The sequence below is a fragment of the Mus pahari genome, chromosome 13, assembly GCF_900095145.1.
Source record: "Mus pahari chromosome 13, PAHARI_EIJ_v1.1, whole genome shotgun sequence".
Classification (NCBI taxonomy): Eukaryota; Metazoa; Chordata; class Mammalia; order Rodentia; family Muridae; genus Mus; species Mus pahari.
This window is the reverse complement of record NC_034602.1, coordinates 94,550,679-94,564,675: the sequence shown is the minus strand read 5'-3', so window position 1 is coordinate 94,564,675 and position 13,997 is coordinate 94,550,679. Positions and strand designations below refer to the sequence as shown.

Genomic DNA, 13,997 nt, shown 5'->3' with positions numbered 1-13,997 from the left:
CTTTTGAGATGCTAAAGAGAACGACAGTAAACATGTGAGTGATTACACACATGTGGAGGGGTGCATCTGTATACATGCATGCCTAGAGCCCCGAGGGTGGTACAATGTCGATGTCTACATTCTTGATTGCTCATGCCTGTGGAGTCCCGAGGTTGATGTGACATCTCCTTGACTGATTTCATTTTTTTCTTTCTTTTTTTTTTTTTTTAAGATTTATTTATTATATATAACTACACTGTCACTATCTTCAGACACACCAGAAGAGGGTATTGGATCCCACTACAGATGGTTGTGAGCCACCATGTGGTTGGTGGGATTTGAACTCAGGACCTCTGGAAGAGCAGTCAGTGCTCTTAAAGACTGAGCCATCTCTCCAGCCCCCTTGATTGCTTTCTATCTCATGTATTCAGCAGTGTCTCTTGCTGAATCAAGGGCATGAAGATTTAGCGAGTCTGGCTAGCCAGCTTGCTGTAGGGATCCCTGTGTGTCTCTGAGTCTTACAGGCTACAGTTACAGGCCTGATGCCATGTCCATCCAGCTCTTATATATCTGAAATGTGCCCTGAAGTGTACAAGGCTTGGTTCCGGGTGATAGGCCTTTGAGTTCCGCAGGTTAACAGACCTGGTAGGTCAGGAGACATGGCTCACTGGCTAACAGTACCTTATGTGCTTGCTGGGGACTCAGGATCAGGTCCCACCTTCCACATGATGGCCTGTCACCTGCAGCTCCAGTGTCAGGTCCTTCCCGAGGCTCATTTGGACTCTGTGGAACCAGGCATGAAGCATGTGGTGCACAGCCACACATTCAAGGAAAATCCATAGTCATGAGATGAGAATACGTCTCTAAAGTGCATCTAAAGTGGCTGAAAATGGACACACATTTATTTGTTGTGTATCTATCTACTCGTGTATATAAAGGCAAGGTTTCATTTTGAAACAGCTCAACAGTCTAATCTCTCTTTGCCACTTTAGGTTGTAATGAACTTGAACAGGTGACAAGAATGCCTGATGCACACACAGCATGAACTCTAGTTGTTGGCAGTTATTAGCAAGCGAAATAATTAGAGTGGATAGTGAAATGTATCCCTTCTTTGGGATACATTTGCTGCTTCTGAAGGCACCATTTTTCAGGAAAGATTGACAAATAAATGCAATTATGGTGTATTCCTGTGAATGTTAATAATATCTCGAAGGCTTGGAGGTGCACAATTCATGATTACTGCTTAACTACGAAAAAACTTTTAAAAGTTTTTCATGAGAAAAAGTTCAGCGAAACCAAAGACTTTAGTAAGGCAACCCCATCAGAGTATTCTAGAACGTTTGGTTCACCTTCAACAGGTTAGGAACTTGTTGACTCGGTTCAAAAGCAAAGCGAATACCTCTAATTAGTGCGCTACTTCCCTCAGAAGCCTATGGTTGAACGCTTGTTAAAAGGGAGATTTAGAAGACCCTCTGGGGAATCTATTGATTACCTGAAGAGTTAACCAGCATTTCAGACGTCTCTTCGCGTGATTCCAATTTGGACAATCAAGGCATGTTCCTTAGTGTGGAATCTGCCCTCTTGGAGTCCAAGGAACCCAAATCCCGGGCTTCCTTCTGGGTAACTGAATTTCTATACCTGATGCTTTGGCCACCTGGCCTGTTTAACATCATAAAACCTGTTTGTGCCAGCTCTCCAAGGTAGGCCTGACGTATGTTGCTGGTTCTTTCAACAGCAGGAAAAAGGAACGGGTTTTTGGCAAACTAGCGATCGCAGACACCAGAGATGGACCTATTCCACCTTAAAGGGCCTAGGCATTCCTGGTACTTGGGTCTTGCAGAGTTTGGTCGCCACCATATTTGGAGCGTGCCTACTTTGGGGCGGGAACCTCCTCCGGAGTGGTTAGGTCACCGCTGGGGGAGGTGACCTTGTTTGGTTTTGGCACGGGAGAGCAGCGGTGCAGCGTTGCTGCCGCCCCCCGTGGGTCTGATTGGCACGAGAGCTCCGGCGGCCCGAGAGCACGGGCGCGCCTCGCTAGCTTCCCCCGGCGGCCGGCGGCCAGCGGCCAGGCAGAGGCGGGAAAGCCGCGCGCCTGCGCCGTGGGAACCGAGGTCGGAGGCGAGAAGCGGGGAGCGGAGGGGGCCGTTGGAGCCGAGTAGCGTACAGAGCGGCGTGTGACGCGGGGACGCCGCGCTCTCCCAACGTCGCCCCGGTTTGACGCACACGGCACCAAACTGTGAGTTTCGGGGGTCTTATTCGGTCGGATTAGCCCCGGCCCCGGCCGCGTTTCGGACGTCCGGGCCGAGGCGGTGGCGGGACTGAGGGTGGCGGAAGAAGTTGTGGGGGGACCCGGCCCGCGGCGCTCGGGCCCGGGGAGCTACGCCCTAGGCTGGCTCCCAACCCTCGGAAAGGACGCGTTTTGCCGCACAGGCTAAGATGGCGGCTGCTGCCGAGGAGGCGGAGTTGCGGCTGCACAAGGAGCCCGGGCCGCGGGGTCCGGGAGGCGGCGGCCGCGGGGGGCCGCGGAACCTTAGGTGAGCGGCGGTGGCCGCCGCGGGGCGGGACTCGGAGGCGGGCGGGCGGGGGGTGCCTTTCCGCTGCGGCGGCGGCGGCGGCGGATCCGGTGGCGGACACAAAGGGGCCGAGCCGGGCTCCGGACTCGGGGGTTTTGTTTAGTCACATGTAGCGGAGCAACCAGTGAGCGGTAGGGGGAAGGGGAGCCCTGCGGTCGCCATTGTAACGCCCCGAGTAACGGGGGCGGTCCGAGAGCAGTCAGCCGGCGCCCCGTGCGTGGCTACTCGGTCCCGGCCCGGAGCCCCGGCCCTGGTGGTAACTGTCCACACCCCTCCCCTGACTTTGGGACTAGAGCGCATAGCCTTCCCCTTCTTCCCACTGGTCTGCAACATCTTGTGCCGCTAAGTGCCTGAGAAGTAACTCCAAGAGGTAAAAAAAAAAAAAATCACTCGACGTGTGTTTGGGTGGCCACGGGGCTTGGTGGGTATCTAGCTAAAGCTTTTTGCCTCTCCAGGTCTCATTCCCTGACCTTTGTGTCCCTGGGAGCTTAATCTCTGCCAGAGGAAAGCAGGTGTGTGCTCCATCCACTCCTCCCGAGAACCTGAAGATGAGTTGTCCCAGACCCTTCCCCGTGATTGGAAACTTAGGTGGTTTCTTGTTGCGAGACTTCCACAGACGACTCTCGTGTTGGGATCCATCCATGGCTTAGCGACATTAGTGGAAAAGTTCTCTTCAACTGTTTAAATAATACCGACCTAAATGTAGTTGTTATAAAACTTTCATATTAGTTTTCAAATTTTATGTGATAAACTCAACGAGGGCATGCCCACGGCTTGTGGTCCTGAAATGTGTGTGCACAAGTTAATTTCCACAGAAGTACCCAAACACCGTCACCTGTTGTGGCCAGTCCTGACTGATGCCAAGTTTACTGCATCTGGGAGATGTGTTGGATTTGCCTTAATTGTGTTGTAGTTTAGTTAATTTTGGCCCCACGAAGGAAAGTGTTTCAGAACCTAAACAACTAAAGTTCCCCAGATCAAGAAAACCTGCTTCAGGGCCATATGTAAGTATCTAGGGAACTAGGTGTCAGCTATACAGCTGTACCTTATTTCGAGTAGGTTTGGTAAGAAAGAAAGGGAGATTCTATAGTGAAGTTATAACTCAGTGTAGACCTTTAGATTGGTGAAACCTGAGTGCCGACTGGTACTAATGCAGTTTGTATGTTGCTGTTGAAAATATGGCTGTAAAAGTTTTAATTACTTTATACTGTGTTTGCATCATGCATTGTATTGCAAGTAATACTGAAGTGTGAATTCCAAAAGAGCTGATGCCGTGTATGTGCCATTAATATAATTATATGAAGAAATATTAAAACACCTTTAGATCTTTGAACTTTTTAACATTACTTAAAACTTTAGTTTCCCTTGTTTCTTAGCTTTCTTTCAAATACAGAGCAGTTTTGTATTAGCAGGCAGGAGATATGCTAACAATCAAATGTGTCCCTGGATCATACAGTATTATAAGGAGAGGCCAAAGAGCTACTGTTCTTACTCATTGCCTTAGCCCTGCATTTAGTGTCTCTAGCTCCAACCCTAGTCCTTGTTTTGTCAGCACCTGGTAGTGGTTTTAAAAACAAGGGGCAGTACTGAGCATACTTGTTAACTAAAGTGTCATTAGTGAGACCTTCTGAGACAATACATTTAATGTTATGTAATTTTTAGCAGTGGTGCTTATGTATAGATTATGAGGGCTTTCCAACACTGACATGACCCAGAAATGTAAAAATTAAAAACAAAGAACGTGCTTGATAACTAATCTTGGAAAGTTGGAGATAATTGCCATTGCTGCTAGGAAAGGCCGAGGGATGTTGAAGGCCATACTAGTGTCTCTCACTTGGTAATGTCATTTTGTTGGATAACACACAGGGCTCTCACTACTATTGAAGTGACTTTTTAAGACCAGCTACTACGGGTACAAGTCTTAGGAAATGCAACAAGTGGTGAGATCACGCATGGTGGGGTTGACAGTGCTGCTTGGTATGAGGCTTGGGTGGGTCATTTACAGTGTTTTTTTAATTTACTCTAAGAGGGCTGAAAGGCTAGTTTGCAATTTTCAACCCTGTGTGTATTTGATTACACTTAGTCTTGCGCTAATTAGGGTTACTTTGAGTTATTTTGTAATTATAGAGTGAGTGTCACCTGAATGCCTTAATTGCCTTCCAGGTTTTTGAGTTTGTTCAAGTTCTAGGAAAGCTTGGGTAGCAGAAGAAAAGCTTGAGAGACACAATGGTGGAAGGTCTGTCATGCCAAAGACATGGTTATTGTGTATGACTAGCAGTTTGGACTCTTTTCACAGTGTGACTCTGGGAGGAAAAGGGTTACTTGCTAAGTGTACCAGCCACACAGTAGAGACTGCGTGTAGAAGTTGACTTGTCGAGTTGTCCATTCTGAGTTTATAGAGCTTCCTGAGTGTTTTGCAGTCCTGTTAGAAAATTAAAAGGAAAGATTTAAAATTAGTGGCTTTGTAAATCAAACAATGGAGTGAATGGTGGATTTTGTAATTTGATATTCATGAGGTCTTTGTTTTTCTGCATTTATTTGGTATAGATGTATTTTGTATGTGTAAAACATTGGACAGTTTATGAGGTGTAGTCCTAAAGGTGCTGTTTGTGACTAGACTTAATTAGAAGGAGCTGCTTTTAGTACTGCCATTTATGCCATTGGATTTTGGAGATTTTGAAAAATGACTGATTCTAGCGATAGCTCACCCTGCTGGTTGGCTGGAGTATCTCTCTTCTCTTACACAAACAAGTACCTCATCAGATCTGGAGGGTGGAACACCACATTTAGTTGAGTCTTTCATCAGGGCATGGAGTCTGTGTGAAAGGGTCTTTTCTGGTGTCTGAAGGCCTACGTTTCTCTGCTCCTTGGTGTTTGTCAGCCCTCTGTAGTTGGCCTGTGGGATTGCGTGTTTGAACTTAACCTGTAACTCTTAGGTGATGATGGGGTTTGTATGCATCTGTGTTTTTAAATTGAAGATCTCTTGAGATTTGAGACTTGCCAGGCTTGGAAGCCCACACTAGTAATTCTTTCACTGGTGTAGCTAAGGCAGGATTGTGGATTTGAGGCCTACCTGGGTTATAAAGTTCTATGGCCCCTACAGTCCCATCTTCTTGGTCTCCCCAAAGACCTCCTCCCAGTTGATCGATATTAACAAGAAGTCCTGTGATATAGCAGTTGCTCTCTTAGAAGAAACGATAAGATTTCAAGAGAAAAAAGAGTGACTTTCTTTTCGTTTGTTTGTTTTTTTCAAGACAGGGTTTCTCTGTGTAGCCCCAGCTGTCCTGGAATTCACTCTGTAGACCAGGCTGGCCTCGAACTCAGAAATCCACCCGCCTCTGCCTCCCGAGTGTTGGGATTAAAGGCGTGCGCCACCGCAGCCTGCTCAAGAGTGACTTTTTTGAGGTTGGGGAAGGAAGCTAGATTAGGCTAGATTGTCTTGAGAAATTGCCTCTGCTAATCTTTGACAGACTTTTCTATCTGTAGGGAATTGTTGAGGATTGGGTTTGTAGTTTCATAAGTAAAAGTGTAAATAAGTGATTCATTCTATGGCACTTGGTTCTATTAACATAGAGTGTGTAAGCTGAAAAACAAAAACAAAAAAAAAATAGAGTGTGTAGAGTTGAGGTCCGACAGACTATGGAGTGTGCCTTTCTTAGCATGCACACCACTCCCTTCCTGTGCAGCATTAGAGATACCCAGGGTGGCTGAGTCTTGGGACTAAAGCACCGTTTACTAGACGTGCTTACCTGTATTCTATCAGGTATTGAACTTACAAGTTCTTGTTTTGTTTTGTCTCTCCACGTAGCTCTGGCCGTCCTGTAACTCTGTACGTAGACCAGGCTTGCCTAGAACTCACAGAGAGAGATCGATCCTCTTGCCTCTGCCTGGGGTTAAAAGTGTGTAACACGGGTGCTGGGACCCAAGGTGTACAGGACCACTCTTTGCTCAGTTATTTCAGTCTGTCTCTTCCTCCATGGTGTTTACTTGCCGACACACATACACATGCTTTCTGTTTTTTAGTATCAGACCACCATTAATTGGAGAGGAAGGGTGGGTCCCAATTTGTTTGCAAATGGTTTATGAAGGTTTAGAGGAAAATCTTGCTGGAGTTGGAACTGATTGCATTTGCTAATACTGACAGATTCAAAGTGTGTCTGTAAGCATGTGAGTACAAAATCAGCTGAGGTAGGGAGAGAGAAATGTGAACCTTCAGGTGAAACTGTCAGTGTTCACACTCACACTTCGAGCACTGAGTAGATCTAACATCACCATCTATTGTAGAAGTCACGTAAAGTTAGCTTTCCTGATCAACAGTAGTTACTGTCATTGTTCATTCCTACAGGAACTCAGTTCTTACTGTGGTAGTGTTAGAATTGCTAGCTTTTGTAAATGTCCTGTTTTTAGGCTATATTTACAAAAATGAGAATGTTAAAAGCATCTTAGAGCAGTCATATAAGTGTACCTCCTCTGATCATAGAGTAAAACCTGTAACCAGGTTAAAATTCATGATACTCCACTTACTGAAAGTGGATGAGCAGAGACTTGGGAGTGACTGCTTTTTAATGTCAATGCCTCTGTTTACAACATTCTGAACTTCTTTACTGTCCTTTAACATTTTGATCATGTGGCTGTGACCATTAGAGGAAAGAAGAGGGTAAGTTGGTTATGTGTGTTTCAGTGTAACACACAAACACCCTAGGGAGATGGCTCAATTGATCCCTGCTGTGCAAGCCTGGGGACCCTGAATGAGATTCTCAGTACCCATGTGAAAACCGGCTGAGGTATGTGCTGGTGAGTTACCCCAGTAATAGGCCAGTGAAGACATATTCCCAGAAACTGGATCTTGAGTTTCAGGGTCAGGAGAGACCCTGTCCCAAAAAAGTAAAGATGGAGAGCTATTGAAGACCTGATGCTAACCTCTCGTCTCCATAAACATGTATACAATGTCATCACCTAGAAACACACACACACAAACAGGTGAGGCAGGAAATGGGATCTTTCCAGAGTGAGATTTTTAATTTCTCTGAATAGAGCATTTCTTTGCCCATTTTCCTCTTTTTTTTTTCCCTGCCCCCCCCATATTTAATGCGATGTTATCTTTTTCCCCTCTTTAATATTCTTCTCTTTCCCCATCACAGACACAAATTCTTTTTTTTTTTTTTTGNTTTTATCGAGACAGGGTTTCTCTGTATAGCTCTGGCTGTCCTGGAACTCACTTGGTAGACCAGGCTGGCCTCGAACTCAGAAATCCGCCTGCCTCTGCCTCCCGGGTGCTGGGATTAAAGGCGTGTGCCACCAGGCCCGGCTTCAGACACAAATTCTTAAGTTAAACAATCTTGTACAAGCTAGTAAAATTTTTATTTTACACAAGGAGATATGTAAAGATGAAATATGTTTTATTTATGTTTATAAGTTGTTTTTGACAATTTAAAGAATAAGGGAAAGTCTTGAATAATCTTTTTCCAGACAGGGTCTCATGTTGTCCATGCTGGACCCCACTTCATCATATAGCTGAGGGCGACCTTGACCTTCCTGCTGCCTCCCATGTGCTGGGAACAAGTCTTCCATCACTCCTGGCCTGAAACATTGCCTCTGATCCTAGCACCAGCATATAGTAATGATATTCATATAAAGTGAAATTTGTCTATTATGTGTTTCTATGATGCTAACAAGGTATATATCTCTACTTTACATATAAGTAACTCAGAGTTAAAATATTATAGTTAACAGATTACCAGGTTTGAATTTGATCCTAGAGATAGGATGCTTTTGTTTTGTTTTGTTTTTTTCTGAGACAGGGTTTCTCTGTATATCTCTGGCTGTCCTGGAACTCACTTTAGACCAGGCTGACCTCGAACTCAGAAATCCACCTTCCTCTGCCTCCCAAGTGCTGGGATTAAAGGTGTGCGCCACCATGCCCGGCTGAGACAGGACGCTTTTGTCTTCTCAGCTTGTTGTCCGTCCCGTTACCCTTTCGTATAGTACTTATCTCCTGGCTCTAACACTCCACAGTAGAAAAAGCATTTTCTGCCTATTCTTACTTTAGTATCTTGTTGCCCTTTATGATTAATTATGACCATTGTATAAAGGCTCTTTGTCTCAATAGCTGGATATTGGTATGATGTTATTGGCCAAAATTGAAGCTGCTTTTTCTTTGCTGAGTGACTAAGATGCACAAAATTAATTATAACAAAATCTCAGTGGACTAGGATTGCTACAAGTTTAATCATGATGTCAAGCTCTGGAGGATATTTCATTCAAAATCAGATAGAGGTAAAGTGTACATGGCATTGAATGTAGCCATCGGAAATTAGTTTCTCTTGTATCTTTATACTCTAAAATGCCATAATCGTTGTTAAAAATCATTAAGATAATATTAAAAATAGGCAAGTATAGGCCTATACCTCTAATTCCAGAGCTTAGTAAGTCAAGGCTAAGTGTTTGGTTACATAGTAAGTTCTAGGCTATCCTGGGTTACACAGTGAACCCTTATCTCAAAAACAACAAAATAACAAATAGCTGTAATTCTAAAAATCAGATGGACATTAGATTATTTTATTTCTAAGGAATTGTTTTACAAACAGTAGCTATATTTACTTTTATCCTCTTTTGGAGGAAAAAAATTACATATTCAAAGATAATCTGTGAGGTATTAAAATTGTGGGTTAGTATTTTATTCCTGGAAGTTGTACGTTTTATATACTCTTGCTGTTATAAATATGTGAGCTATTATATACCTTTACTTTAGCTATTCTATAATATATATATTTCATATATATGTATATCCTCCACCCCCCAGAGTCAATTTCTGTCAGTTTGAAAAAGAAAAGGCATGGCAGTGTGTACCCATAACTCCAGGGCTGGGTTGGTGTAGATAGGTTAATTCTCGGGGCTTGCGAGCAGCCAGTCTAGCCAAGTCTGTAAGCTCCTGGTTAGTGAGGGACCTTGTTCTCAGTGAGCAAAGGGTAGAGCAGTTGAGGGGACACTCCAGCTTCTGGTCTCCACGGGACTCTGAACATGTGTACATACAAGGGTACAAGGTCAGTACTGCACAATAGAGGTGAGTTATAAGAATTAAAATTGTAGCCACACTGAAATAAGAAATTGGCCAAAATGTAAATACATTTCAATTCAGTATATCCAAAATGCTGTTCTAATATATAACTGAAATATTTACATTCGCTATCCATATCAAATCTTTAAAATTACATGCTACTACAGACATAAAGCACGCATTTTTTTTTTTTTTTTTTGTCTTTTTTTTTTTCGAGACAGGGTTTCTCTGTGTAGCCTTGGCTGTCCTGGAACTCACTCTGTAGACCAGGCTGGCCTCAAACTCAGAAATCTGCCTGCCTTTGCCTCCCAAGTGCTGGGATTAAAGGCGTGAGCCACCACTGCCCGGCAAAGCATGTATTTCTATTTAGACTAGACACATACAGTTACTGAATTGGACAGTGTGGATATAGAAAGTCGTTTCTAGGGTCTGGAGAAAGTGTAAAGTTGAATTTAATTAAATGACGATTGAGAAAAAGGAATGCCTGAGAAGAATGTCACTTAAAAATATGGATGAAACTTAAAGCATTGTACCCAACTGATAGATTGGAATTCTGGGTTAGGATATGTAAGGTATAGAGACACAGGCTAATAATTATATAGTGGCCTATGCATAATCTATTAGTACTTTATGAGTATTAGGCTGGTATTTAGGAGAATTAATACCAGTGCAGAATAAGTAAAATGCTGAAAAAATACCAAAGGCTTGTGGCTCTTCCAAGATTTCCCATGTAGGGGGATAACGTTGTGTGATGGCAACTGATCAAGAAGATTGAAAAATAGATTTTAGTGATTTACAGTGATTTGTTTTAAAATGTTTTATTTAGGCAAAGCTTACTCTATTAAATACCAAAGAATATACACAGGTAGCTTTTTTCCTAAAATCTAGATCATGAGAATGAACATATTTTGCAGGGGCTGGGGAGGTGGCTCAATGGCTAAGAGCACTTGCCGTTCTTCCAGAGGATCTGGGTTCAGTTCCCAGCACCCATATCAGGAGAGTCATAACTGCCTAACCTCAGGCTCCAGAGGACTCTGGGTACTGTACTTGCGGTACATGTGTGTACACGCATATACACGTACACACACAAATACAATCTTTACATTTTTTTTTTCTAATTCTAGCACTTTTATAGAGGCAGGCAGATCTCTGTGGGTTCAAGGCTAGCCTATACTCTGTATTTCAAAAACGTAATAACATTTCTGCACTGAAAAAGGTGTGTGTTGCCTTGTCATTCCCTGTCAGACGGAGCCAGCGTTCTGACCTTTTATCACCTAGGTTGGCTTTGTTTCTGAACTTATTAATGGCATGCCTAGTTTTCTTATGCAGGGTGGGAAGAGTTAATGACTCTTATGTCCTTGCTTGCCATTGTATGACTTTAGACATAAGTCAGATGACACTTGGTATGGTGACTTTTTACCCCCATTGTGGCTTATGCCAAGATTGGAGAGGAGCGTCTCAGCTTTTTTACTGGCAGTAATCCTTTAGTGGAAGTTAATTTAGAATTTAGAGATTCGAATCTCCCCTACAGATAGCAGCTGTCTTTTCATTATAGTATTATTTATGCATATAGACAAGAAGTATGTGGATTGTCCCTTTAATTGATGCCTCTTTGGACCCTTTTTAATAGTCACTTCTAGATTAACTGTGAGGTTTTTCAGGGAGCTTAATAAGGTATTTGACGATTTCTTACTGTAATTGTGGAGGTAGTAATAAATTGTTCTTGTTTTATAATCTAAGTATCCACCTCTTAAGTAAAAGGGTTCTGGCATTTGTTGTTAACCTGTGAATAACTGGAGCCTAACTTGATAGGCGGTTACATATGAGTATAGATAGTTAAAACCTATAAAGGAGGCTTTACCAACTAAACACTGTGATGGGACTGCTGGCCAGAGTGATGTTGGCCTGTTACCCTAGCACGTGGGATTGGGAACTGAAGGTCATCTGGCTGCAAGGTTAATGAGGCCATCTTGGGCCACGCTAGCCTGTCTCAACCCTCCTCCCTACCCCTTATCTCCACAGAAAGAAGGAAGAAGTGGAGAAATGTAATTGTTTATCATGATTTTTGCTTACGGTGTTTGAATTTTCTCTTCAGTTGGAAGCAGTAATTACATGACTGTTACTCATTAATGCTAAGCAGTGGAAGTCTTATAATGGTATAATATTAAACTGGTGCTTTGGAGAAAATTTCTTTTTCCCTGAAATCTAGAAGACTTAGAATTGTAAAGGTATTTGGTAAAGAAAATATGCATCTTTATATTTTATTATACCTAGTTTTGAAGAATGGATGTTTTGTATATTCTGTAGAAATTGCCATAAAAGATTTTATTATTAATATTTAGATTATGAATGTGTTTGAGCTAATGAATAAAAATTTGTATTCCATGTGAAAAATTTTGTTTTTTTGTTTTTTTTTGTTTTGAATAAATGTATTTAATATATTGCTGCTCTTGAGAATTTGCATAGTTGTCTTGAAGAGATGGCTAACTGTATCTGCTGTATGTTCTTACGGTAGGCGACTAGGGCTAATGTACAGTTGGGTAGACCAGACATTAAAGTACATGCTTTGACTTCAAAATGTTAAGATTTTTATAAAGGTGGGGGTCTTCTTGGACTTAGGAATTCACAAAATAATTTGGATGTCATTGAAGCTTTTGTGTGTAGAAAACCTGAAGAACATGTTTTATGTTACTGTGTTGTTTGATAACCATTTGTGAGTTTGGTTCCTGTGGGGGAGGAGAGGAAGAGAGAGGGGGAGGTGTGGGTGTGGGTGTGTGAAGGAGAGATGTATGTGTTTCGGGTGGGGTGGGGCGGGGTGGTGGTTGAGGAGACGTGGATCTGTGGAGCTCCTTTCCAGGCCAGTGTCAGTCTCACTGAATTGACAAGCTTCAGGACATCTCCAGCCTCCACAGGCAGGCACACCTGTGAACAATGACCGGACACAAACACATGCACTCACAGGAACATATACATACCCGGTACTATTCACAAAGTGGAACAATGTTACTATTTTCTGCTATTCAACTACTTAGTTGGTGATAAAGTTTACATTTGTGCTATAAATTTTTAAAATTTATTTGTGCATTTATATAGGCATGGGTACTTTCTGCATGTACATCTGCACACTAGAAGATAGCATCAGGCAGTGTGAGCTGCCATGCAGATGCTGGGAACTGAACTTGGGACCTTTGGAAGAGCACTGAGCCATCTTTCTAGCCCTTAGTTATAAATTTTAGAATACATGATCTTTTTCCATAAAAGCCTCAGTGACTTGAGTTTTTGTTAAGTTTGGTGTAAGAACACTTGAGACCAGCCTGGCCCTACACAGTGAGCTCCAGGACAGTCAGGGCTACACAGACCTTTCTCCAAAAACAAAACTCACATTAAAACCCAAGAAAGTTGTACTGTAATGATTGGATTTTGAATGAAATATTTGAGTTCAATGGAATGTGATGCTGAATTTTAAAAAAGCACGGTAGTCATAGTGTAAGAGATAATTGATATAAGAGCTGATAGAAAACCAGGCAGTAGTTAATGATCTGAACCATCATTGTTAAATAGGTACCTGTTTTGAAAACTCAGAGCACTTGGAGACACTTTGCCCTGCACTAGTGGTGGGAAGAAGTCAGGTCTCATGCTTGGTCTGGTGCTCTGCCTGTGAGATATGCCTGTGCTCAGCATTAGACGGAAATACTTAGACATTTAGTTCCATGACTGGTACATGTTTTTATAGTTCAGATCATTTATCTTTACTAGAATTTCTAAAAGCTCCTTAATTGAATGTGTATGTGTAGAATATTATTCTTGGGATAGAATTAGGAGAAACATGAAAGTTACAGCCATAACATTTAAATGTTTTGCTTTTTAAAGGAAAGGGTTCAAAAATATTGGAGTAAATGGAGTCTTACAGTTTTAAGTTGGTAACATGTTAGTTTTGAAATAAACTTACATTTTAGCCATATTAGTATTAGCTTAAGAGAAGCATAATAGCTTTTAGAAACATGGGAAAATAATTAAATTTGACTCTGTCTGAACTATCTGTTGTCTCCCAAATCAACTAAAGGAAAGACATTTCCCTTACTGTCAAGTGGAAACTAGAGGTTTCATCTATATTTTTCTTTTCTTTTTTCTTTTTTAAAGATTTATTATTATATCTAAGCACACTGTAACTGTCTTCAGATGCACCAGAAGAGGGCGTCAGATCTCATTACAGATGGTTGTGAGCCACCATGTGGTTGCTGGGAATTGAACTCAGGACCTCTGGAAGAGCAGTCAGTACTCTTAACCGCTGAGCCATCTCTCCAGCCTGTAATTGTTTTTTTTTTTTTAAGATTTATTTATTATACATAAGTACACTGTAGCTGTCTTCAGACACTCCAGAAAAGGGC

General features: G+C 42.4%; 1 protein-coding gene across 26 annotated transcripts in view; it reads left to right on the top strand.

Annotated features, from left to right (window-relative positions):
• The first annotated feature begins 1,909 nt into the window (after positions 1-1,909).
• The window catches only part of Znf644 (zinc finger protein 644), a 72,067-nt gene continuing 59,979 nt past the window's right edge, over positions 1,910-13,997 (top strand). For 7 of the 26 annotated variants that reach the window (XM_029545495.1, XM_029545493.1, XM_029545492.1 and 4 more), the window contains exons 1-2: positions 1,944-2,215; positions 3,008-3,064. The gene's annotated coding sequence lies outside the window, so the exon portion shown is untranslated. Of the gene's footprint in view, positions 2,514-2,687; positions 2,923-3,007; positions 3,065-13,997 lie in introns of those variants that run through there. The other 19 variants (XM_029545508.1, XM_029545507.1, XM_029545506.1 and 16 more) reach the window with 11 other exon arrangements.